The following is a 25,139-nucleotide window of genomic DNA, read 5'->3' as shown; positions in this document are numbered from 1 at the left end:
ACAGAACGGGGCGGCGGGAAGCGGCAGCACGAGGCCCGGGAGCGGCTTCGCCCGGGTCACCGACCACGCGGGCGCGGCGGACGAGCTCGGGACGCCATCCGGGGCTACACCGGGGCCACCCGCTGCAGTGCCACCAGGTCCCGGGCGTGGACGACGAGGGGGGGAGGGGGGAGGGCGAGGGGGAAGATGAGGGGGGAGGGCGAGAGGGAGGGGGGACGAGGGGGAGGGGGGACGAGGGGGAGGGGGAGGGGCTGGAGGACATCGAGGAGGAGGAGGAGGAGGAGGAGGAGGAGGGCGAGGAGGACGAGGGAGAGGATGACTAACGGAACACCGACGGAGTCCAGCCTTTTTTAATTTTCTCCAGTCCCTGGGAGCAAGTTGCAGTCTCTCCTCCCCCCCCCCCACCTCCTTGTACTCAGTCGCCTTGTTTTGAGGTCTCTTTTCCCTCCTTTACACCATGGTTCTCACCTTACTTAGGGGGGGTGTATCTAACTAGAACACAGTGGGAAAAGAATCTCTGCCCCTTTCTGTACCAAATTCATTTTTATCCCTTCCTGTCTCAAGAAACACTTCATGGCATCAGCACCACCGTGCTCTGTGGGGAAAAACAAAGACCTTGTGGTCCCGTAGCCCTGCTGCGGCCGGGGTGCGAGGCCCTGTGTAGCAGTGCACAGACTCCTAGCCCCCCCTTTCTCTGTATATTGGGCTCAGAGATTACACTGTGTCTCTCTGTGAATATGGACAGTCGGCATTTACCAACACGTGCCTGTCTACTTTCTCTCGTTTAAAAAAAAAAAAAAAACTTTAAAAGGGGGGGTAGGTTATAGAAGGTCAGCAAAGGGTGGGTTTGAGATGTTTGGGTGGGTTAAGTGGGCATTTTGACAACATGGCCTCTCCTTTGGCATGTTTACCTGTGATGTTTAACGGACATCCTTGCAGTTTAAGATGACACTTTTAAAATTCTCTCCTGACGATGACCTGAGCCCTGCCACTCGATGGAGAACCAGCAGAACCCCTAGGGCCTTACTTGGAATTGAAACTCTCTATTGTAATTTTGTTCCTGTTTATTTTTAAATTTTCTTTTTGTTTCACTGGAAAGGAAAAGATGCTCAGTTTTAAACGTTAAAATTGTACAAGTTGCTTTGTTACAATAAAACTAAATGTGTAAAAAAAAACAACAACAAAGTAAGTGTTGGCAAGGATGAGTAACTCTTGTTCATTGCTGATGAGAATGAAAAAGGTGCAATCACTATAAAAAATTAGTATGGAGGTTATTTAAAAAGTTAAAAATAGAACCACCACATAATCCAGCAATCCCACTTCTGGGTATATATCCAAAAGAATTTAAAGTAAGGTTGTAAAGAAATATTTGTACACCCATCTTCATAGCAGCACCATTTGCAATACCCAAGAGGTGGAAGCAACCCAAATGTCCATCTACAGATGAACAAATGTGGTATATACATACACTGGAATATTATTCAGCCTTAAAGGGGAAGGAAATCCTGTCACATGCCAATATGTGTGAACTTTGACGACATTATGCTAAGTGTAATAAACCACAAAAAGACAAATACTGCCCTGGCTGGTGTTGCCCAGTGGTTAGAGCTTCCGCCTGCACACGGAAGGGTCTTGGGTTTGATTCCCAGTCAAGGGCACACGCCTAGTTTGCAGCCCCACCCCTGGTCGGGCGCTTGCAGGAGGCAACTAGTCAATGTGTCTCTCTCACATCGATGTTTCTCTCTCCTCCTCTCTCCCTCCCTCCCTCCATTCCATTCTCTCTGAAAAGCAATGGAAAAAATATATTCTGTTGAGGATTAATAACAACAAAAAAGATAAATACTGCATCTAAGGTATCTAAAGGGGTCAAATTCATTGAAATAGAAAGCAGCATGGTTGCTGCCAGGGATGAGGGAAAGGGAAATGGAGAGCTGCTTACTGGGTATTGTTTCAGGTTTGCAAGATAAAAACATTTTAGAGATCTGCTTCACAACAATAGGAATATACTTAACACTACTGAACTGTACCCTTACAAGTGGTTGAGATGGTAAATTTTATCTTATGTGTTTACGTGGTTTTTTTATCCCAATACAAAAATACAATTCCAAATTGGATTTATAATGTCCTACATCTACTGTAGGAGTTAAGCAGCCTGGCCCTTTTAGATACTGACAATCATTTCCGAATTTCTTCCAAGTTGTCTTTTGTCTTTTTTAATAAATGGGACTGTACAGGGAATAGGAGGCTCTCTTTTTCACCCATCCAAAATGAAGCTTCCACAATCCCCAGGAAACTGGTCTCTGGTTTAAGCCCACAACTTGTTTACCTTATTGTAAAGCACAAATCCAAAACTGGTATAAAAGCCATTGTGCTCTCAACTGGGTAAGAGAGAAGCATAACAGAATCACCTACTGAGTTTCTCAAATCATCTATTCACCTGATATCTAGTATGCTCCCCCAGAGAAAAGCCCCAGCATTCATTACGATTCTCTACCCTCTTCACCAAGCACCCACTGCTCCCCAAACACATCCTACCCAAACCACTGAAGACCACTATTTTTAAACATGCCTTGAAAATGGCCTTCAGAACAAGCCCACCACAAGTGACTATTAGGCTGAGGTTCCTGGATTTGGAAAGTTTTTTCTGTGAATCATACAGCTTCCCATAACCTATTATTTATCTTCTGAAAGTTTTGTTACGCAATTATTACACCTCATTTCCTATTACAAAGGATTAGCACCAAGATCCTAATTTTAAAAAATAAAGTAACACTGAGACTCTGAAGAATCACAGGCATTTCTCAAACTGGAGAAGAGATACGGTTAGAAACTACATTCAAGCTCAGCTGGGGAAAGCCTTCCTAACAGGTTTTCCAAGGGCACATCTTGAGCCAGGAGATGAACCTCACCCCAAACATATATACAACCAGAGTACACTCTCTTTACACTCTTTTACACCCGCTACTCAGAAGTTAGACTCTGGCAAAGCATATTGACAGAACCTTCTGAGGTCTTCAATGGAGCAGCCAAAGTACTGGTTAGGGAAAAGGGAAGGGTGAAATAAACTTGTGCACTAACCCTCATTTCAAGACTAAGATCGTGTTTCTGAAGTCTTCAAAAGAAAGGTAGTATGGTTCTGACAAGTCACAAACTTACACTTCTTGCAAAAACATGGGAAAATACTGCTTTCCATTTTTTTCCCTAGATAGACACCAGTGAAACAAGCAATAAAAGTTAGTCAAGTTGGGTGAAATGTTTAGAACATTCTATTAATTTATAATTACATATCTTAGCGGCATCTCCTTATAAGTACTCTCTCCTCTTAAAGGGGTACGGTACCCCAGTTATTAGTTGCTTCTCTGCAAGCATTAAGAACTGAAAATAAACTTGTAAATACAAATAGTCAATCAATTATGGGAATTAAGATTATTAGAGGAAATGCAAGAATCTCACAATATATCAATCCAGAATTCCTACTTATGCAAATAATTGAGAATATGGGGGGGGGGGGGGAATGAATTACAGAAAAGTAACAGAAGAGCCGAAGTAAAAGATACTTACTGATCATAGTCAAGTCTTGATTATAAGAACATGATCGTTCAGCACATAGCCCTTTGCTTTTTATTTCTCAGTAGCTTTATTTTGAGGAGTTCAGAACTCATTCTAAAAGGAAGCAAGATGCTGAACCACAAAATCCAATCAATGACTACCCTTGTAGCTTTTGGTAAAAGGACTTGTGGAAAAAGTAGACAGAGAAAGAGGAATAACCAAAATTCACTACTGGGTCTGTGAAATTCATTTAACCTGGACCTGCTCTCGGGGAGGAGAGAGGAAAAATGGAATCCAGTGTCGCCATGGCTGGATGTCCGGTCTGCCTCAGAGTGACCCGTGTTTGTACAACCGTAACTCTCCTCCCCACGCCAGCGCTCTCCAAGAGTGCATTCTCCTCCCGCCTCTCCTGAATTGAAATAAGGGAAATCTAACATTATGTGATTGCCCGTTTCCTACAGTTTAAAGTTAGGCATACTACAGTTCTAATGAATGCGAGGACTTAGAGCAGCGTGACAAGTAACAAATCAGAAATCTCATCTGGACAATCTCATCACAGACCTCCAGCAGCAAAGAGAAACAGCTTCCCCTGACTCAGTGGCACACCCGCCAAGCACTGCTATTTTCAAAGGTCCAACTAAGGAAGCCCCTGACAGTCACCTGTGGCATTGTGGCATCATCTCTCTAGATCTTCAAGGAAACACGCATGTTCTATTTGCAGCTGTATTTACCTTACTCTCCCCAGGCCAGAACAGGAGGAGAAAGCGGATGTGGACTGGCCTCTGCCCTCAAAAGACACACGAGACAGTCTTACCCTTATGATCAAAAACCCAATCACACGCATGTTAGTCCATTCCTCACCCAAATCATCCGTGTTTAAGAGAGCCAAACAAAAGGGAGTCTTACCCATGTTTCTGACCACTCCAGGGCTCACCAAGAGCCTACGGAAAGAATAAAAGAGCTTCATCTCAGAGTAATTAACTTATATACAGCTGACCCTTGAACAATGCAGCAGCAGTGAGGGGCCCCAACTGCCCCCACCCCCAGTACATTCAAAAATCTAATTTTAGCTTTTGAATCCCCCAAAATTGAACTACTAATAGCCTACTGTTGACCAGAGTCCTTACTGATAATATAAACAGTCAATTAACACATATTGTGTATGCTATATGTATCATATACTGTATTCTTACAATATAGTAAGCTAGTGAAAAGGAAACATTATTAAGAAAATCATAAGAGAAAATACATTCACAGTATTTATTGAAAAAAAATCCATGTATAATTGGACCTGCACAGTTCAAACCTGTGTTGTTCAAGGGTCAACTGTATATAACCTTTGAAAAAAAAGTGCCACAGGAATTGTGAGTATGTGGGCTTTGTTTTGCTTTTTGCTTTTTAGAAAAAGCAAAAATCTAGTAAGGCCAATTTATTTCCCATACCAAAAAAGTAGAGGTGCCATAGACAGAAGGTTAGATTGTCAAGCTCAAGTGACAGTGAAACACCCATATTTGAAATAGCAGCGTATGTGGAACAAAACAAAAATTTCTGTGTGAGCACTAAAGGAATAACATACACTTCACCCTCCCCGGAACAGGGAGAGCCCCTCACTTAAAGGGCAGTCACCAAACTGGCAGGAATGCTTCTTGTCTCCTGGCTCAGATTACCCCAGTGGAAGGTAAGGGAGTGCTATATAAACCAGTCATGTTCTCAACAGGAAGCTCCTACATTTTCCTGTTTTCTGCGCAGTTATCCTTCCACCTGACTGATCCTCCCCACCCCCAACCCCTGACCCCTGGTTACCCTTTCACACGTAGCTCAGGGAGAAGATCTGAAAGTTGCCATGATTCCAGAAATAAGGAAGATACAACCACTTGTTTTACAAATGAAAAATGAGTTTAGGAAGGGAAGAAAATGGTAAACTAGAATAAATTAAGTTTGGCTTCTCTAAAGAACATACAAGTACATTGTGCTCTGAGTTTACAAAGATTCCTTTTTCTAAAAAAATAAAAAGCCTACAGGCTCTACCATGTAAATACTTTAACTCATAATTTCTTTTTCCATAACTCTGTAATTTGAGTAAGTCTAACTAAAGCTTAGTTACTGAACAACTACATCAATGCTGTTTTCATAGCTTTTCAACCTTTACGTAGATTAAGTTTCCTTAAGTTTTGCTGTTTCTTATTTTAGACATTTAATGAACACTGAACCCTTGTAAGTGCGAGAGAAAAAAAAGTAGTAAACAAATTTTAACATAATAGACCCTAAGGTGGGAAAAAACAGAACAAAACAGGAAACAGGAGTAGTTAACTCTGAAAACCCAACTTCCAAGCATTGCCTGATCACTGATTAGTTCTATAGCCTTCAACAAACCACTTCAACTTTCTGGTCTCCAGTTTACCCATCTGTAAAATGGGAAGGTGGGCCAAATGACTTTTGCTCAAAATCCCTTCTAGCTCCAACAATCTGAATCTGTACATGACAAAGTAAGAAAATGCAATTGCAAATAGACTTTATGGTTTCCAAAGTATTCTCACACAATTTTTGCAGTTGCCCATCTCTGCAGAAAAAATTGTTCAGATAGTTCAGAAAAAGGTTCAATTCTTTTTTAAGATTCCCATAGCTGGAAAATTTAAGCCCAGACCCTTTGAGAACAAATACTTTAGTATTTCATTATTTCAAAGTTATGTTTCAGCCCGGCCAGGCGTGGCTCAGCGGTTGAGCGTGGACCTAGGATCTAGGCGATCAGGGTTGGATTCCCGGTCAGGACACATGCCCAGGTTGTGGGCTCGATCAATGATTCTCTCATCATTTATGTTTCTGTCTCTCTCTCTCCCTTTCCTTTCCTCTCTCTGAAATCAATAAAGATATATTATTTTTTTTAAAAGTTATTTTTCAAAAACTTACTTTAAAATTTTTTAATTATCAAATTATTTCAAAAATTTATTTAAACAAGTTAAAATTCAAAGATAAGGGCCTACTATGCAGGGTATCATAACACCAAACCAGGAAAGGTTACTACAAATGGCCCCACTGCACAGAAGTTCCTTGAGGCAGGAACACACTTGAACTCACCACTGAAATCACAGAATCCAAGAGCATGCCTTCCAGAAAGAGGCACTCACTAAATACTGTTTGACTTACCACAAATCTCAAAAGGTTAAGAACATAGTGACATTATGAGGGGAAAGGAGGGTCTGATGAAGCATGGTACATTAGAGCTCTAACTCTACATTAAGGAGGATGAGTCTATTTGTTTTCTCAGAAAAAGTCCAATATGTTCGGTGAACTAAAAAGGCTCAAATCTGAGATGTCACCAGAAAATCTTCGGACTGTTCATACTTTATATGTGCACTGATGTGGACCAACAGAAATGATAACACGACAGTGAGGACTGATAGGAAACACATCATCATGTGATCATTAATCACGATATACTTTGCCCTAAATGGGAAAGATTCAGGGAATCTGTACTCTTATTGTTTCACAACTCAAAGAGATAGAGAATAGCCATTTACTGAAAAATTCAGCCTGCAAACTTGAAAATATACATATCTCAACTCAGAGTCAACCATGGTCCCCTGAAGTCTACTGGATGGCTAATCTCAAGCAATCTTCAACCTATGACTTCAATGAAGTTACTAGAAGGTAGTTTTTTAAAAGCTGTTTTAAAATGGAAGTGGGGAGGAAAGTAACACCAAAATTACATACCTAATTCAAAGCAAAAGCAAATACAAAAAGTCAGAACAGTGAAAGGATAGAGTTAAAAGAATCTCAATATACAATTTCAGTGAGGTGCTTTGGAATTATTACCAAGAGTTGAAGTCAACCTTGCCATGGAATCTTACGATGAAGTCAGAACTAACACTGCCTGATACTTCAGCTCTAAGTTCACTGCAGCAGCACAGCAATTTCAGACTCTGAGGAGCAGCACCGGGAGCTGCAGAGAAGCTAACAGCAACACCTACTGACTGTCTTGAGCCACTTGTCAAACTTGTTCTCTCAGTCAACTAGAGAAATCTAATGATACAGTCAAGTTCACAAGTCCTTTACTTAAGCATGAGATAAGAAAATAAATTGCCAGCCACATGAAACCATTCATCCCCCCAAATCTCTTATTTTGCCCCTAACCATTTATGTGCAAATCACCACCCAAGACTTTTAAAGGCACTGTTAATTGCTAATGCTTTAGTAGAAATAATTTATTCCATGGGAAAAATGCTTTAATATTAATATTCTTGTTAATAGCTGGTATGTCATCTAATAGTCAGAGACATCAGTGACCATAAACTGCTTTATGTAAACCTTTCATTTGAAACTACTGCTGTTACCACTGTTCTATATTATTCCCATCAGCTTTTTTTCCCATCCTCATAAAAGTGGTGTAATTGCAGCTTTCAAAAAATGAAAAAGTAAAAAGTGAAAGTCATTAAATCAAGATTATATAAAATAAAAAATACCGTTATTAAGCTACAGAGAATTGATTCCATAGGACTTACTCTTGAACTTTTCCAAAAGATTAAGTCAGAGAACCTTTGCCTAGGATGAATATTCCATATGAGAAAACAAGAGAAAGTTGACACCTAACTCCCAGAGTACCAGTATAAAACAATGGCTTTAAAAGTCTGAGTCAGAGTTTCAACTTGAAAGGTTTACTTTACAGAGGAAACGCCAACCCCAGCTCATCCAGATAGACCTGGAACCCGATGAAAGTCGACACCTTTACTCTGAAATCTGCATCGCATCACTGGCTCCCAGTTTAGAAACATAATCGTTTAGCAGGTAGTAACAATTTCAGTGACTGATGCCTCCCGTCGTGAAAAATAAAATCTGTAAGGTAAATGCCGTCCGGGAGCTATCAGTCGCCAGTGCTTCCCTTCAAAACGAATACCAACGCCTCAGTTAAACATCTTCCCTGAAAGTGAACCATTTCCCTGGCCTGTATGTTTTCTAAACGATGAACCCGATGAAATTTCAACCTACCCAACACGATTACTTGTCCTCCTAGAAATGCCGCGGAGCGAAAAAGAGCCTCCACAATTTAAGGTCAGGAGGGAAGTTGGAAACAGATGGAGCGAGGGAGGTAAAGTTCTTTTTGCAGTACCCTCACGCCTCCCCAGCCCTCTTGCGGTGTACTCAGAGCAGGTTGGAGCATCCCGAAATTTCACTCCCCCCAGACCCCAGCGAGAGAAATTAACCACCCGCGGGCACCGAGCTGCTCTTCTCTCGGTCTCACGATTAAACCTCTCAGCCTGTCCCCTCCAGCTCAGCCTACGAAGCGCTCACCCAGGTGACTGAAAAGGAAGGGTCGCCGGCCGGAGACGAGAGCAGCGAGGTGGGGCGCAGCCACCCACCCGAGCGCGGGTCGCAGCCTCTCCCCAGGCGCCAGGCGGATAGTTGTGCAGCTTCAGATTCCAAGGTGCGCGCGCGCGCAGCGCGGACTCGCCCCCGCCGGGCTGCGCTATCAGCACGCCACCAAATCGGAAATAAAACTTTGACCAGCCTCCGGGTGTCCTGCTGCAGGTCCTGGACCGCAGCCCCCGCCAGAAATGGGGTGGGGGGTGTCAACAGTCCTGCAACCCCGCTCCCCGGCCAAAACCCGGGGCGCAGGAGCCACTTACCGCTGGGCCCGGCCTCCCGGTGCCGCCGCGCGTCCCGGGCGGGTCCGCCGCGCGCTCTCCCTGGGGAGAAAGAGAAACCATGTAGCCCGTCGGCGCGCGCTCACTCGCCGCCTCCTCTGCGGAGAACAGCAGGCGGCGAGGCTGGGCCCGGTCGGACGCCGAGCTGAGGGGGCCCGGGGGAGGCGGGGGCGGATCAGCCCAACTCAGAAGCCAGGCTCCGAGGGGGACAGAGAGTGCAGACTGGAGAGCAGCCGGCGGGGGGCGCGTTCCCGGCGCTGTAGGAGGCGGAGGTGCCGGGTCCCCGAGCATCAACCATTGTCTGGGTACTCGGGTCCCCGCTCGCGCCGCCTCCGAGGCTCAGCGCCCCGCATCCCGCCCGCCTGCCCTCTGGAGAAAGAGCTGAGGGGGCGGCCGGCGCGGGAAATGAGTGTTGGGGGTCTGGGGGTCCGAGGTCCAGAGGTCCAAGGTGGGCGCCGGGGAAAGAGGAGGCGCGTGCCGATTGGGGGAGGGGACAGGTAACTGCGGTTCGAGGCGGGAAGGCCCCGGAAGATCGGTGGCTGGAGGGAAAGGGAAAGGAGCCACGGAGGCAGAAGGGGATGGAGTGGCCCGGATGGGGGGGCGGGGGCAGCCTCTGGAGCCCAGACCTGGCCCTCCCCGGGGACCCTTCTCCTGGGTACTCAGCGCCGCACTGACTTTCGCTCACTCGCTCACGCTCGCACTGAACTCGCTCACAAAGTTGCCGGCGGTGGCGGCGCCCCACTCGCCCTTCCCGTCCCCTCCCCTCCGCGCCCCGCCCCATCCCTTCCCCTCCTGCACCGCCTCCCTCCTGGGCCTCGGGTGAGATCACCGCGGAGCTGCTGAGCGAGGCGCGCAAGTCTCGCGAGAGAAGCGGCCGCGCGGCCCCGCGGACGCGGGAAGTGGAAGGAGCTGGAGGAAGGTGGGGGACCGCGGAACTCCTAGTTGCTATGACGACGGCAAAGCCCTGGATTCCTGTCTCCAGCCGAGAGCCGAGGCAGCAAACGTGGGTGCAGTTTTCAACCTGCCGCCTCCCTGGCCCGGCGCCCCAACGGTGGGGAAGCGTGGACTGGGAGCGGGAGGAGGATCTTTACACCTGCTGAGAGAGGACATCTGCAGACCGGCGTCAGGGCAGCTGCCCGAATCTGGCAAACGAAGCTAATTGTTTTTAAGAGGTTCTGGGGCAGATTTCTGCGAAAGAAGGTTGCGCATATCTCTACCCTTAAATTTCCACCATACATATATTCAGTTTTTCAGCCACCCCGTCCAGTCTCATCCCTCAACCCCCTACCCACTCCGTACCTCCCCCTGATCCCCGCCCCCCCCAGCCACCCCCCCCCCCCCCCAGACTGGGCTCCTGGGAGAGCTGCCTGAGTCATCTGTGTTCTCGGCGCTTCCACCAGCTTGGTCCATAGTAGGTATTTACTTAATGTCTATTGAGGGGGGAAATAAACACAATAGTCTGTACGTGTCCTCAGTACTTTTCTTTCACCTACCCTGGAAAAATGCGTAGGCTTAGAATATAAGCTTTTGCTTCACAGTTATGTTTTTGACTCTACTAAACTAACCTCCCGATTCTGTTCACACAGAATGTGTCTATTTTTAATAGTTATAATTTCAGCTTTCTCAATCTTTGTTTCATAAAAACCCTAATTACCATGGGGGGCGTTATATTTTAATCATTAAGCTTCTTCAGACGCCTTTATACCTACTCCAAAACGCTGTTAAGTATAAACATGATATCTTTTCATCCCCAGTTTTTTCTGTTAATTTTAGAAACTTTTCTTTGGGGTTTTCATATACCCACTGCCTAAATAAAATAGATACTGTAAATAAAAGTTTAAACTTTCTATATCAAAATGAATGGGTAAAAATTGATTCCATGGTATATGAATTAGATGTTTCTCTCCCTTTCTCTAAAATAAAAAATTTTAAAAAACTTAAAAAAATAGATTCCATCCCTATATACATCAATATGGGGGAACCATTATTTAACCCAATCCCATAGAACTAGAAGGCTAAAAAAGTACATGAAGACTCCTTTAGGTTACATGCAAGCTTAAATGCTATGTGGATGTAAGTTTTTATATTAGAAACGTCGTGATACAGTGATAAAGAGCACTAGACAAAGTCAGGGAACTAATGTTTGCGGTTTTTTTGTCACTAATAATTGAGTCTCCTTGAGAAGTTATTTAATCTTTCCAATTCTTCATCTGTAAAATGAGGGGTAGCCCAGATATTTGGGCATTACAGCTTTAAAATTCTATAGCTCTTAGGCTTAGGAAAAGTTCCAAGAAATAACAGATATTTTCCTTTTACATCAAACAGAATAAAAAAACATGAGTGTTTCATTTAATAGTAGGTCGGCTTCACAAAGTTTAGCTATATGTTGACAAGTTGATTTTAACGTTCTCTTGTCTCAAGTATAAAAACAACAAAAATATTGACCAAGTTACAGTAATTTCAAAGAGAATCCATTGTTCCTGGTTTGCTTTTCCACTAACTCAAAACAGATTCCTTGTTATTTAATAAATATGCTAACTCAAACCAACGACCCAAACTAAATGCATCCACACCCCCACCAAAATAACTGTAAGAAAGAAGGAGGGAGGAAATGAAGGGAGGGAGGGGAGGAAGGAAGAGACTGGTTTTTTGTTTTGTTTTAGAATTGATTTTTAGAGAGAGAGGAAGGGAGAGGGAGAGAGAGAAAAACATTGATCTGAAAGTGAAACATCCATCGGCTGCCTCCTGCATACCCCCCACCAGGGATCCAGCTGGCAACCCAGGCATGTGCCCTGACCAGGAATCGAACTGGCAGCCTTTCGGTCCATGGGATGATGGCCAACCAACTGAGCACACTGGCCAGAGCCAGACTGGTATTTTTACTATCAAAAAACTTTTTCATATGTTTTATTGATTCTAGAGAATGGAAGGGTGAGGGAGAGATGGAAACATCAATAATGCGAGAGTCATTGATCAGCTGCCTCCTGCACACCCCCTGCTGGGGATCTAGCTCGCAGCGCACCCCCAACCCCCACATGTGCCCTGATCTGGAATTGAGCCACAGTCTCCTGAGCCACACCAGGCGGGCTACTATTAAGTTTTTACACACAATGGAGTATTACCATCAAGCTGTTGATCTGTTTCAAGGAACCATCTTTCATAGCATAGCACACAATCAGTTGTTCATATGCTCTGGCTCAACTTTTAACATAGTTTTGCCTTTAAAGGATGGTTGCCAATCTGTATCCACCAGACAGTACAATTTCAGGGCCACCTGTTTTATGACTCCCAGACAGCCATTTGATACATTTGAAATAATTGACCCAAGTGCTAGCCAAATCTATTAACTTTATTCAGTGCTTCTTATGAGGCTCAAGAGATGGGTATTGGCCTCAAATTACAAAGATAACTTCCTTAACCTTCAGGCATAGTAGAATAGTAGAAACTTCCAGAGGAAAACTGCTCTTTTCAAGTCCCTGGGCTACTATTTATCCCACATGGGTGGCAGAATGGCAGAACTTTCACCAGTGTTCCTGAAGGAAGTAGAAGGCAAAAATCCACCAAAGTTAAAGTTCCGACCACACATTTTCTGGGTTAGAGACTCCTTCTGTACCCTCCCTGACCTTCCAGAGGTTTCAAAATAGCAGACAATGGACAGCAGAAGAGGGAACTGAGGACTAGACACAACCTGCACAGACTAGATCTCAACCTGCTTCCTGCCGGCTCCTTTCTTGGCTCCTCTATCCCTGCGGGACCCCTGCCCCACACACCTAAGGGATGTGTAACCTTTCTCAGCAATGAGGGGAGCGTCCAGTCATTTACCATCTTACTCGCTGTTGGCCTCGTAGTTTGTCAAAGTGCAGCTGAGTTCATTTTCCTCTGCTCATTCCCGTCTACTCGACAACACACCCTAGGGTATTGAATATGGAAAGAACTTTGATGCAGAGGCCTACCAAGCAAGGAAAATTGATGTATTTTTTAACAATATAAACATCAATTCACACCTGCGTGTTTTGCAGTTAAAATCCGATTTATCCATCCTATTATCATAAGTTCAGAACTTCCTGTTACCGGCTCTACATCTAATATTGATGGCTCTTAAAAAAAAAAAAAAAGGCTCTTAACTATTCAAAAGAACCAGAGTGTCCCCAAACCCAATGTTGCTTTGATTTTTTTTTGCCTTATTGTTTTATTGTTTTAGCCTCATGTGGTTTAAGTCTATTTACCTGAATACTAGATTCCTTAAAATACCTCATTCTTCCATCTTCAGAACGGCATTTATTACATGTTTGAAACATCAGCTACTTTATCATTGATTTTAAAAATCCTCGGCAAAGGTACTACACTCCTTTGCCCACTCCCCTACTCTCCCAAAGCACCGTTTCACACCTTCTGCTCCTTCGCCAAACCTCCAGCTTGTTACTCACAGCCAATGGCCTGCTGTTCTTTCGCTGGTGTAACAGAAGCAATCAGAAGGGAGTCAGCACACACCCCCTCTCTACCGGCCTATTTGCACCTGTCTGCATATACCCTTCTGTCCTCTTGCTTACGATGAGCTCTCAGTGCTCCTAGCAAAGCTTAACCTCTCCACCCATGTACTAGTCCCATCCCCTCTGACTCGGGGACACCAATTCAGCAGTTACCCCTCTGTCTTGCATCAGGAAAATTTCCCTCTCCATTGAATCACTTTAAGAACTTACAAGCATGTTGTAATATTTTTCATGGTAAAAAAAATAAAACATTTTCTAGATTCCATATCTCCCTCTGCTTCACTTTACCACTGGAATCTTCAGAAGGCTTTTACATACCTTCCTTCATGTTTTTAATTCCTCTCCTCCCATTCTCTATTTTTTTTTAATTCTCACCCCAGGATATTTTTTCCATTGCTTTTCAGAGACGCGGGGGGGGGGGGGGGGGGGGGGAAGGAGAGAGAAACATCAATGTGAGAGACACACATTGATTGGTTGCCTCCCGCACACGCCCCAGGGATTGAGCCTGCAACCAAGGTACACACCCTTGACCAAAATTGAACCCCAGGGACCCTTCAATCTGCAAGCCAATGCTCTAACCGTTGAGCCCAGCCAGCTAGGGCTCCTTCCATTCTCTTGGATCTGCCCTGAGCAGCCTTTCATACCCACCACTCCAGGAAAAGGGTACTTCTCAGGCCCCTTAGCTACTGCCTCATTGCTAAATCCATGGTCAATTCCCATCCTCACCACACCCTACAGCTCAATAGCAGGAACTTAGCCAGTCTCATCCTTGAAACACTTTCTTCATGTAGCTTCTGTATTAAGAGGCAGCGAGAAACCCTGGAAGGCTTTGGAGCAGAGAAGTGACCAGGGCTTCTCATCTCCCTCAGAGAAAAAGCCAGAGTTCCTGTTCTGGTCTAGAGATCTGTATATTATCTCTGACTCCTATCTAGAGCTCTGGTCTCATCTCCTTCCTCTCACCCTCCCTCTCTCCACCCCAGCCACACTGGCTTCTCTCTGTTCCCTGAATACACCAGGCACACTCCTGCCTCCAGACCTTGCCTTTGCTGTGCCTTGATGGCTCATTCTCAGTTCCTTTAAGTGTCTGTTCAAAGATCACTTTGTGAGTCATTTGCCTGCTTGCTCTCTGGCGCACTCTCTTTTCCTTCCATATCTTGCAAGGGGCCTGACACCCCCGAGCCTCACCCTGGGCTGTTTCCCAGGCTCCTCTGTCAGGGGCTCACTGCTGGGTTTAGCCTTTGAGAAGCATGAGAGGAATTTGGAGAGGTGGAAGGGGCAAGCCTTTCTCCTCCCCTCTCTGTGCCCTGGGCAGTGTTTTACCAGCAGATGCAGCTCCACTTTGGCCAGGTTGCACTGGGTGAGAACCATTCCCAGGCTCTGGTCACCTGCGGGTGACAACAGCTTTCTAGTGTTCAGAATCTATGGGTTGCCTCATCACCCTGGTTAGCTTCTCAACCCTTCTGTCATTTGTGCAACAGTTTCCCTGTGCTAAATTCCCTCTTTTTAAAGTACCAAGATTGGTTTCTATTCTCCTAACTGGATCTTGATTGTTACCCTTTATGAAATAGTAAACACCCCAATCTCACTTTCCAGGCCCTCACCCAACTTTATTTTTCTCTAGATTCCTCATCACTCTGACAAACTCTGTTTTATCATTTATCTCTCATCTAGAATGTAAGGTCCGTGAGGGCAGGAAGTTTATGTCTGTACATCACTGCTGTATATTATTACCGTATTCCCAGCAACTAGAATAGCGCCTGGCACATAGTAGGCACTTGATACATATTTGTTGAATGAGCATGTAGGGCTGTTTTAAAGACAAGGTAAAAGGGCTACCCGAGTACGGTAGGCAGACTAATCCCCCCAAAGATGTCCATGTGCTAATGCTTGGAGCCTGTAAATGTTATTTTACATGGCAAAAGGGACTTTGCGGATGTAGCTAAGTTAAGGATCTTGAGATGGGAGAATCCTGGGTTACCCAAGTGGGCCTAATATAATCAAAGTTTCTTATACGAGTGTGGTAGGAGAGAGAGAGAGTCAGAAAAGAAGATGTGACCATGGAAAAAGAGTCAGAGAGAGATTTGAAGATGCTACACTGCTGCTTTGACATTGGGGGAAGGGGCCATGAGCCAAGGAATGTAGGTAGCCTCTAGAAGCTAGAAAAGGCATAGGGCCCGGCCGGGCGTGGCTCAGCGGTTGAGCATTGACTTGGGATCCAGGCGATCGGGTTTGATTCCCGGTCAGGGCACATGCCCGGGTTGGGGGCTTGATCAATGACTCTCTCATCATTGATGTTTCTCTCTCTCTCTCCCTCTCCTATCCTCTCTCTGAAATCAATAAAGATATATTTTTAAAAAAAGAAAAGACATCATAGGAACTGAATTCTCACCGAGAGCCTTAAGAAGGATTAGAGCCTTGATGGCATCTTGATTGTACCCCAATGAAACTCACTTTGAACTTCTGACCCCTAGAACTGTAAGCCACTAAATTTGTGATAATTTGGTACAGAAATAATAGGAAACTAATACACAGAGTTTTCTCAGTGTGTAAACTCTTTGTAGGCAGGGTATATGTCTTGTTCATTCTTAAATCCCTAATGTCTAGCACAGTTCCTATCACAAGCAAGAGTCTCAGTAAATATTTGTGGAGTAAATGAATGAAGTTTAATAGCAAAGCAGAATCAGAGCTCCCATCCTGGTGGAGTGGTGAAATTGCTTAACTGGCTTTACCTGACCTCAGAAAGGGAAGAACACACCTTGCTGTTAGGAAGCCTCCTTGAGCTTTTCGAGCCATGAAGGTGTAAGGGCTGAGGGCAGGGAGACAATCCAGGGTGTAGGTATCAGTGTCAGCAATAGAAATGAGACAGGCCACAGGGGCTTTTTGTGACACGTTAAGGAGCTTGAGCTTTATTCTGCAGGCATAGGGAGCTATTGAAGGATTTCAGCAAGGCAGAGACATACTCAAATTTGTGTTTAGTAGGGATAACACACTTAAAGCATGAGATTTAAAAATTCATGGGTCAGACAAGAAGTCAGAAGTAGGGTCATAGATGTAGGAGGCAGGAGCTCATAGTTGCTGACATATTTTCACATTTAGATAGCATTTTAATTAAAAGCACCCTCACAAATTTTCTTTCCTTCTTGTAGGTATCTTCATTCACGCTGTTTCTGGTTTTCTGATTATTTTCTTGTTGACATGGGCTCAATAAAAATCCCACAGCTCACCAGTTCTTTCGACCTTGTTCTGTGTAGGCCACAGCACATACTATTCCAGCTTTAACTTTTTAAAGAATTCTCCTCTGAACCATTTCAAAATTTTTTATTCATCCCTCCAATAATATTTCCTTCCAGGGAACTCTTTGCACTGTTTCACATAGCTTGAATATTTTCTTAGGAGCTGGAATTTTCCTTCCAACTAACCCTTGTCTCTACTATTCCTGTCATCAGATTTCATAGTTGAGAACGTGTCCAGGAAGAAAAGATCTCTCTCCGCTCCCTTGTCTTTTTTAAATCCCTAGAAATGAGAAGAGGCTTGCTCATGACTTGGAAGTGGTGGGCTGAGGCATCCTAGAGCCATCTGGCTTGTTCCATTGCCAGCCTGAGTCAAGGCGACATTCACAAGAACCCAGGAGCTGCAGGGCACTTGAGTTGCAGCTACCTATTGGCATCCAAGGAGAGCACAGTGCGAGCCTGCAGGAGAAGTGAAACCTTGCATGTTCCTGAGCACAGGAAACATGTAATGAGGGTGTCTGTTTATGGGCATGCCAAGGAGCACGACTGGAATGTCAAAGCCGTCAGAACCTTTATTTAAGGGAAAAGAGGGAAAAAATGAATATGCTGATACTTCAAATATATTTTAGGACCTTAAAACAGCTCAGCACTCACCCTGAATTTTTACAACTCACTTTGCAGATATTAAAGCTTTTAATAGTCTCTTTCCATTTTATTTGTTCTTTTCACTGGGGGGCGGGGGGGGGAGTAGTGATGAGCCCATCTACTTAGGTATGAGAAATGGCCAAGGCCACTACGTGTAATTTTTTATATATCCTACAGACACATGAAGAAAATATCACCCAGTGGAGTGGAAGAAAATCTACTAGACCTTAGGTTCTGGCTTAGGTTTCTAGACTCTAACTCAACCAGCTCAACTCTAACTTTAAAAGTTACTTAATTTTTCTGGACTTCTCTTTAAGTGCAAAAGGGGAGGACTTAGGGCCCATCCCTCTAGACTAAATATTTGTGTGTTGACATGTTGCCACCTTTCAGCTCAGAATCTGAGGTTAAGAATCTGAGGTCTGAAAAAAATGTTTCCTGAACCTCCCTCTATTCCTGTTGGTTTTGTCCTTCTATCCTCCCCTCGCCTCTTCTGCCCCCTACCCACACGCCCATTCCACAAACCCATCTCAGATATCAAGGGCAGCCATTAGTCATGCTGTTAGGGTGGAGAGGGGTAGAGACCCCTGATCATTTCGCAGTCATCTTCCTGTAGTGCTCTCCTGGTGGTGTAGCTGGTGCTGCTACAGTGGGTCTCCATCATTGCCTGTGGCATGGCCAGCCCATACTAGCTGCTCTGGTGGCAGTGGAACTCTTAGGACTGCTTCACCCAGCTGCTCCCACCTCTAACAGGTAGGCTCCCAAGCTGCTAGATCCCTGGGCAGTTACCCGGCACTTGTTCCATGCTTCCTCTAGAGGGCAGCACAAATCACAGTCCCTGCCAAGTAGTTGGGGACAACTCAAAGACGCAGGACTGGCTTGTAGAATTCATTCAAATCCCCCTAGCCTGGGTCGATATTCTGGGAGCAAGAATGAAAGTGTCACACCCATTGGTCTTCACCTGAAGGCAGTTCTACACAGTGGAATCAGAAGGACCTGGCCTCAAGTCCCATTTCCACCGTCATGCTTAACAGCCAAGTGGTTTTGAGAAAAGTTATTTAACCTCTCTAAGCCTCAGTTTTCTTACCTTTAAAGCAATAATAATAATAATAATAATAATAATAATAATAATAATAATAGATTTTTAAAACACATGATTGTTTTGAAGATTAAGTGAGATAATACACGTTTTGGTAGACTCTGTTGATTGGCTACCTAAAAGCCATCCACACCCCCTTTTCTCTTGTCTTCATTCTTTCCAGATTTCCTTGAAGCCTCCAGAACTAGCTTACATGGAACAGGGACTTTATTCTGAAAATTCTGAGTTCCAACAGATTCCCCAGGAATAGAAATACAGAGCCACCCAAACACTCTCCATCACTCACGTCCCTCTCTCTCTGCATCTGCCTCTATATAGCATTCTTCTCTCTTTCTGTAGAAAGCTTTCTTTGACTTTTTTGGTCCTCATAGGAAAAATGCCTCCTGGGTTCATTCCGAACTCAAACATCTTCAAAGTTTACAAAATACCTAGAGAGAAATGGACCTGGCTGACCCAGCTTTGGATCAGGTGCCTGCCTCTAGACCAATCAGCAGTGACCAAGAGTCTAGGGCATGTTGTATAAAATGGCACGGGAACCATGACAAGTCGGTGGGGTTGGCAGCTCCCAGAGAAGAGGAACAGCAGACAACAATAAATGTGCAAAGTGGAAGAGTTACGTAAGACGTATAAGACTGTCTGGGAATCAAACCATGACCTTCTGGTTCATAGGTTGATGCTCAACCACTGAGCAATAGGTTTTAGCCCTTAAGAAGATTATCATGTAGATGGGGAACATTGAGAAACATTAAGTCTTCAGTTAAAATTGAGTGCAGGAAGCAGCTGATCTCACATCCACATTGATGTTTCTCTCTTTCTCTCTCTCTCTCTCTCTCTCAAAATAAATTTAAAATCTTTTTTAAAAATCAATTTTGATGCTCTGGGGGATAATGTTTTAAAAACAACAACTCCAAAACAATCAATGGTGGTAGAAGAAATCTTGTGCTTCGTTAGGTCCAATCAATGAAGCCCAGTGCAATGGTGGGCGTGGTATGTAGGCATTGCCCTTCCTTCTACCTTGGAAGAGAAGAAATAAAGGCACTTATTCAAAATAAAAAATGGCTAGGAAACAGGCCTAGTCAAATAGGGGAAACATTTAAAGTGGGGTCTATCTGCCCTGGGCAGGAATTAATGGAGTTAAGCCATGAAGGGGGATTTACTATACAGATAAAAGAGGTTATAAAATAAGGCAGGATTAAGTAGCATAATTAGAGGCTATGAAAAAGATCAAGAAGTTTGGCTCTGTGAGTTCAGTGGATCTTGGCCCGAGCAGTAAAGAAGGTAGAGGGATGGGGAATTCCAGCATTCCTGGAGGGGGTATGGTGAACAAAGGAACTGAGGTTGGACTGACCATGCAAGGGAGCACAAAGCAGCTGTCCTTAGACTGTGGATGCACCACGAAAGCACCCAGAGTGCCTGTAAAATGCAGATTCCTGGAGTGCATCCCAGGATTGGACATGTTTAATGAGCACCTTAGGGCTTGTGCCTCAGTGGGTGTGCAGAGCACAGCTTGAGAAGCACTGGTGTCTGCATAGGTGCTGCCTACAGGCAAAAGAAAGGGCTTCTCCTTTTATTTTGTCTTCACCTGAGGATATTTTTTCCATTGCTTTTCCGAGAGAATGGAAGGGAGGGAGAGAGAGAGAGAGGAAAAAAAAAACATTGATGTGAGAGAGACACATTGATTGGTTGCCTCCCACACATGCCCCAACCAGGGCCGATGCTCTAACCACTGAGCAAAACCAGCTAGCCCCCCTCCCCCCCTTTTTTAAAATATGTTTTTACTGATTTCAGAGAGAGGAAGGGGGAGAGAGAGAGAGAGAGAGAGAGAGAGAGAGAAACATCAATGATGAGAGTCATTGATCAGCTGCCTCCTGCATGCCCCCTACTGGGGATCAAGCTGGCAAACCGGGCATGTGCCCTGACCTGGAACTGAACCAAACCGTGACCTCCTAGTTCATAGGTAGATGCTCAACCACTGCATCACGCTGGCCGGGCTGGCTTCTCCTTTTGAGTATGTGTTCCCTCGGTGACAGGGGCTAACTACCAGACTACGAAGTCCCTTCTGATGGCCCAGGAGAGCTACTCTCAGCCAGTACCGCTGTGGCCACCTGCTAGGCTCCTTCATGTCCTCAGTTCCCAGAGGGGCCATTTGATCACCAGCTGATTGACCTTCATCACACAGTCTGTCAACTCTGATGCAGTGACACCCAGCTCAAGATGCAACAGAAACTGTCTAGATGTTGAATAATTCTTAGACAACATCACTGTATATATGTTTCTCTAATTCAATCACTTGTCTTCTATTATCTAACCACAGTTAACATTTTATATAAACTTAATAATCAGCATTTATATAATAGTAAAAGAGTGATTTGTTTATCTTAATTTTTAAAGAAAGGGATTATTTGTTTGAAAAGGAAGAGTTTCTATTCTCAGCTTCTCAAGAATTGGTACTATTTATTAGTCATACAGAATGTCTTTTTCTTTCTAAGCTGCTTTTTATCTCCGCTCCTGTAATTCAACCCGCATAATGTCTCCTAAGGTGTTGTTTTACAGCAATAAACTGAGTTAAAAATAAGTCAAATCATTTTCAAGGTGTTGGGGCTGAAACAGAGGTTTCTTAACTCCCCCCCCCAAGGGGTTTTCTTATTAAGCCATTATCTTGTCACTATTTTATTCTTGAAACGTTCCCTTCAGTTGTTTTCAGAAAAATCTAAAATGCTAATAAGATGTTTTCCAGTCACACGAACCAGAAATCCCAAGGACATGCAGAATGACTAGCTCCTTTTCCCTCTCTGCCCAAATTCATCCCATCCCCAGTCTGATTTTTGCAGCCATATTTTTCTGGACCTATTAGGACGAGAAAGGAAAGGCATCTGTCTTCTGTCATTACGTTCGTTTAGCGATAACCACTCCACCATCAACATGAACAGTCTTTGGGTCTTCTATTTAATTTCCATCTAGTCCCATTCTATTAGAAAAGCTATTTCTATTCAGTGGTTCACTGTTCCAATTATCAGAAGAAAGAGCTATGATGACTCGGCCTTCTTGGGTTCCTGGACTGGACATAATCCTATTTGAAATCTCTGTGTCCCCTGGTCTGGTTCTCTGGTCTACATCACCCAGCAGCACACAAGATGAGAAACGGCATTCACTGGACGATCGTCATCTGTAGTGAATTAGCCCAACTTTTCTCACATGTGTACCATCCCACTCTAGCCAGGCGAGCAATAGTTGTAAGTATGCAAGTTGATCTCTGGGGTTCTGAATAATATACATGAAGCCTGCCACAGGATTGTGTTCTGATTATTTATCATCATATCACAAACTACCGTAAAACTTAGAGGCTTAAAACAACAGCCATTTTATGATATCCCACGAATTGTGGCTCATAGAATTCTGGCAGAGCTCAGCCAGGCGATTCTTCTGTTCCAAGTGATGGCCAGCTGGTAGTCTCGAATCTTTACTCACAAGTCTGCACCTTGGTAAGGATGGGTGGAAGGCTGAACTTTTTGCTGGGAATGCCTACTGGCTTCTTCAGCAAAGTAGTCTCAGGATAGTTTTACCCAGCAGAGCTTCCAGAGTGCTCTGAGGCACAAGAAGTGGAAACCACCAGTCCATTAAGGCCTGGGCCCAGGATTGGCACAGTGTCACTTCTGTGCCAATGGCCAGTGGTCAAGCAATTACATCCCTGCCTATGCAGTAAGAGAGGAATATTAAAGAATATGTGGCCATCTTTAATCCATCAGAGAGATTATTCACCAAACATTTGTAGTGAGGCCCAGGCCCTGTGTAACACTCTGGGAATACAGAGGAAAGTTAACTCACTCTCTGCCACTAACAAACCCATGGCCTGCAGGAGAAGCTGATGTGTTATACAGTTCCTACTCACAATCTTTCAGGAACTAATAAATCAGTGAAATCAGGAATGGATATTAGAAGGAGATAATTTTAAAGGTAAAAGAGAAAAAAAACCCACTGTCTGATAACCTCCAGTTGCTCATAATTCAAATGTTTTATTTACCTAATAATACTTGGCATGCAAATAAATTGTGGTGTGGAGCTGAAGCTTGAAGTGTTAAAGGGGAGATAAATGGCAGAGATAATTTCTTTGAGGAATAGATCTTGTGCATGCTAAGAAGAAACTGTAGTCCGAGCTCTGTGATAGTGGGATAAATTCTAAATGACTTTAGTTCTCACCGGTAAAGCAAGTAGTTAGGCCAGTTTTCACCCTTGGCAGACCTGTCCATCACAAGTCAGAGAAGGCTTACTCTCGTAACAGGTGGTTAGGATCAAAAAGAAAAAGCAGAGCAATCACAAATCATCTTGGGAGAAGATGGAAGATAATGTTTCTAGTTCAGTGGCCTTCCAGCTAGGATGCCGCCTCACCCTAAAGCAGAGCTGGTAGGCATGAAGCCACTTAGCTTAATAGACTGACATGTCACAAGTGGTTAAGGTTTGAGGTTTCTAGCAAAAGTGTGGAATAATATGGTTAGACTATAATAGGATATTGTACTCATAAAGCAAAAATACGATGAAGATTTTGACAATGGAGAAACTGGTTTCTATTCTGCTTTTTTAGGGATGTTTCCTAAGGGATGCGGGCATCAAATCACTGACCTACAAACATGTTCTTTTGGGCCTCTGGGCTTCGCCCATGTTGCTGTCTCACCTGGAACACCTGGGTCATACTGGAAAAGAGAAAGGAAAACATGAGAAGGTGTGGTTGGGACTAAAGAAGCGGTCCCAGTAGCCCAGTATTTGGAAGGCATGTGTGTTTCCCAGCAGTGATGCAGATGACAACTGCTGTTGTTTAGATAAGAGAGAGATCAATGAGGACCCACATGGTGGAAAAAGGCCTTTTATAGGGTGTATAAACTTTAGCTAATCAGAGATGTTAAAGAAGATTCCAGGCTGGCGAAACAGCACAGGTAAGAAATGGAAGTGGTTCTGGCCAGTTTTTGTGCACCTGCTCTAAGGCGGGCATTGACTGCTGATGAGCAACCCATGGGACCAGGGCACACTCGGGAGACCCTGAGGAGATCAGCTCAGGACTGGTGTCTATGGGTGCTTGAAGAACGTCGAGAGAGAAGGTGAGCAACACAAGCATGGCCAAGTTAGGAAGGGACTTGAGTCCTCTACTGAAGTCTCTCAAGTCCAGTTTTCCTCATTCTAGAAATAGAAAAATTTTTTGCTTGCTTCAGAGAACTCTTGATAGATTCCTTTCCAAAGGCATAATCCATATTTCACAGAAAAAAAGAATAGTGCCTGCATGCTACATATATCTCTGTTAAACATAACTTATGTATGAGATCAAGTGCCTACTGGTGCTTGGTACCAGTCCCTGTACCCGCTGATCTCTTGTTCTTACATATTTCTTGGTTCAGATCTGAACTGTGTATTATACAATGATTTTAAAATCTCATTGGATTTGCTTAGATGAGCAATTATGAAATAAGAGGTGAACTATTTCACATGTGTTTTTCTAAATCACATCATTAAAGTATTTCATTTACTCCAGGAAGACAGGGCTAGGAGAAGGAAGAATAAAGAATATGTATGAAGTAGTGACCTGAAAATGGAAGATAACAGTAACCCCCAGCCTCCCTCCACTCTCCCAGCACCCCCACTCTACCATCACTTAAGTCCAACTTCCTCCGCGGTGTTTTCTCTAACATTTCATCCCCAGCTGATTATCCCCCTCCTGGAGCTCTTCTTGCAGGTATATAATTTTTAAATTCATTCTCTCATTAATTTTTAGAAACTAACGTAATAAGCATTTTGAGACTAAGAAGTCAAGTCTATACATTTTACATTGTTCAATATTGAATAATAATAAAAGCCAGCGTTTATTGGGCACTTAACTGTGCCAAGAGCTTCAATTGCATACTTGATTTAATTTTCACAGTCATCCTCTGAGTGTGGTGATATCATTACCCCCACTTTACATATGAGGAAACTGAGACTTAATCGAGGTTATACGGCCAGCAAGTGATGAATTTAGGATCTGAATCCAAGTATTCTGACTCCAGAATCCACGTACTTAACTACTTCTCAAAATAATACCAATAACATTTATTAAATATGTACTGTGTTCCAGGCATTTAATTAAATGCATTACATGGGTTATTTTATTTATTTTTCACATATATCTATGAGGTAGGTACTATTATTGTCCCATTTTAAGGGTGAGAAAACTGACGGGTAGTTAGGTTTTCTGTTTTTGTGAGTACATTTAAGTTCTGCTCTTTTAGCAAATTTCATTTATTTAATATTATGTTATCAACTATAGTGACCATGTTTTACATTAGAGAGAGAGTGTGTTTTAACAGCTTTGTCAAGATCATATAGCTAATAGGGGCTGGAACCCAGATTGGGACCAACTCTGACTCAGTCTAGAGACCACTAAACTGCTGCCTTGTATAGTAAAAGTGAAGTACATTGACTGCTTCACCTGCTGTGGGAATGCCTTCCACACACCAACATCCGTGCT

The 25,139-nt window shown here is 43.9% G+C and overlaps 1 protein-coding gene across 8 annotated transcripts in view; it reads right to left on the bottom strand.

Moving 5' to 3' along the window:
- The window catches only part of SIPA1L1 (signal induced proliferation associated 1 like 1), a 392,555-nt gene that overhangs the window by 300,386 nt on the left and 67,030 nt on the right, over window positions 1-25,139 (bottom strand). For 2 of the 8 annotated variants that reach the window (XM_081116824.1, XM_081116819.1), the window contains exons 1-2: window positions 9,864-9,940; window positions 9,171-9,230 (exon numbers count right to left, since the gene is read on the bottom strand). The exons of 2 other annotated variants lie outside the window; for them this stretch is intronic. The gene's annotated coding sequence lies outside the window, so the exon portion shown is untranslated. Of the gene's footprint in view, window positions 1-8,835; window positions 8,983-9,170; window positions 9,289-9,863; window positions 9,941-25,139 lie in introns of those variants that run through there. 4 more of the 8 variants (XM_081116818.1, XM_081116820.1, XM_081116823.1 and 1 more) reach the window with 3 other exon arrangements.

The sequence above is a fragment of the Miniopterus schreibersii genome, assembly GCF_964146895.1.
Source record: "Miniopterus schreibersii genome assembly, chromosome: 1".
Taxonomy (NCBI): Eukaryota; Metazoa; Chordata; class Mammalia; order Chiroptera; family Miniopteridae; genus Miniopterus; species Miniopterus schreibersii.
This window is presented reverse-complemented; position numbering and strand designations above follow the sequence as displayed.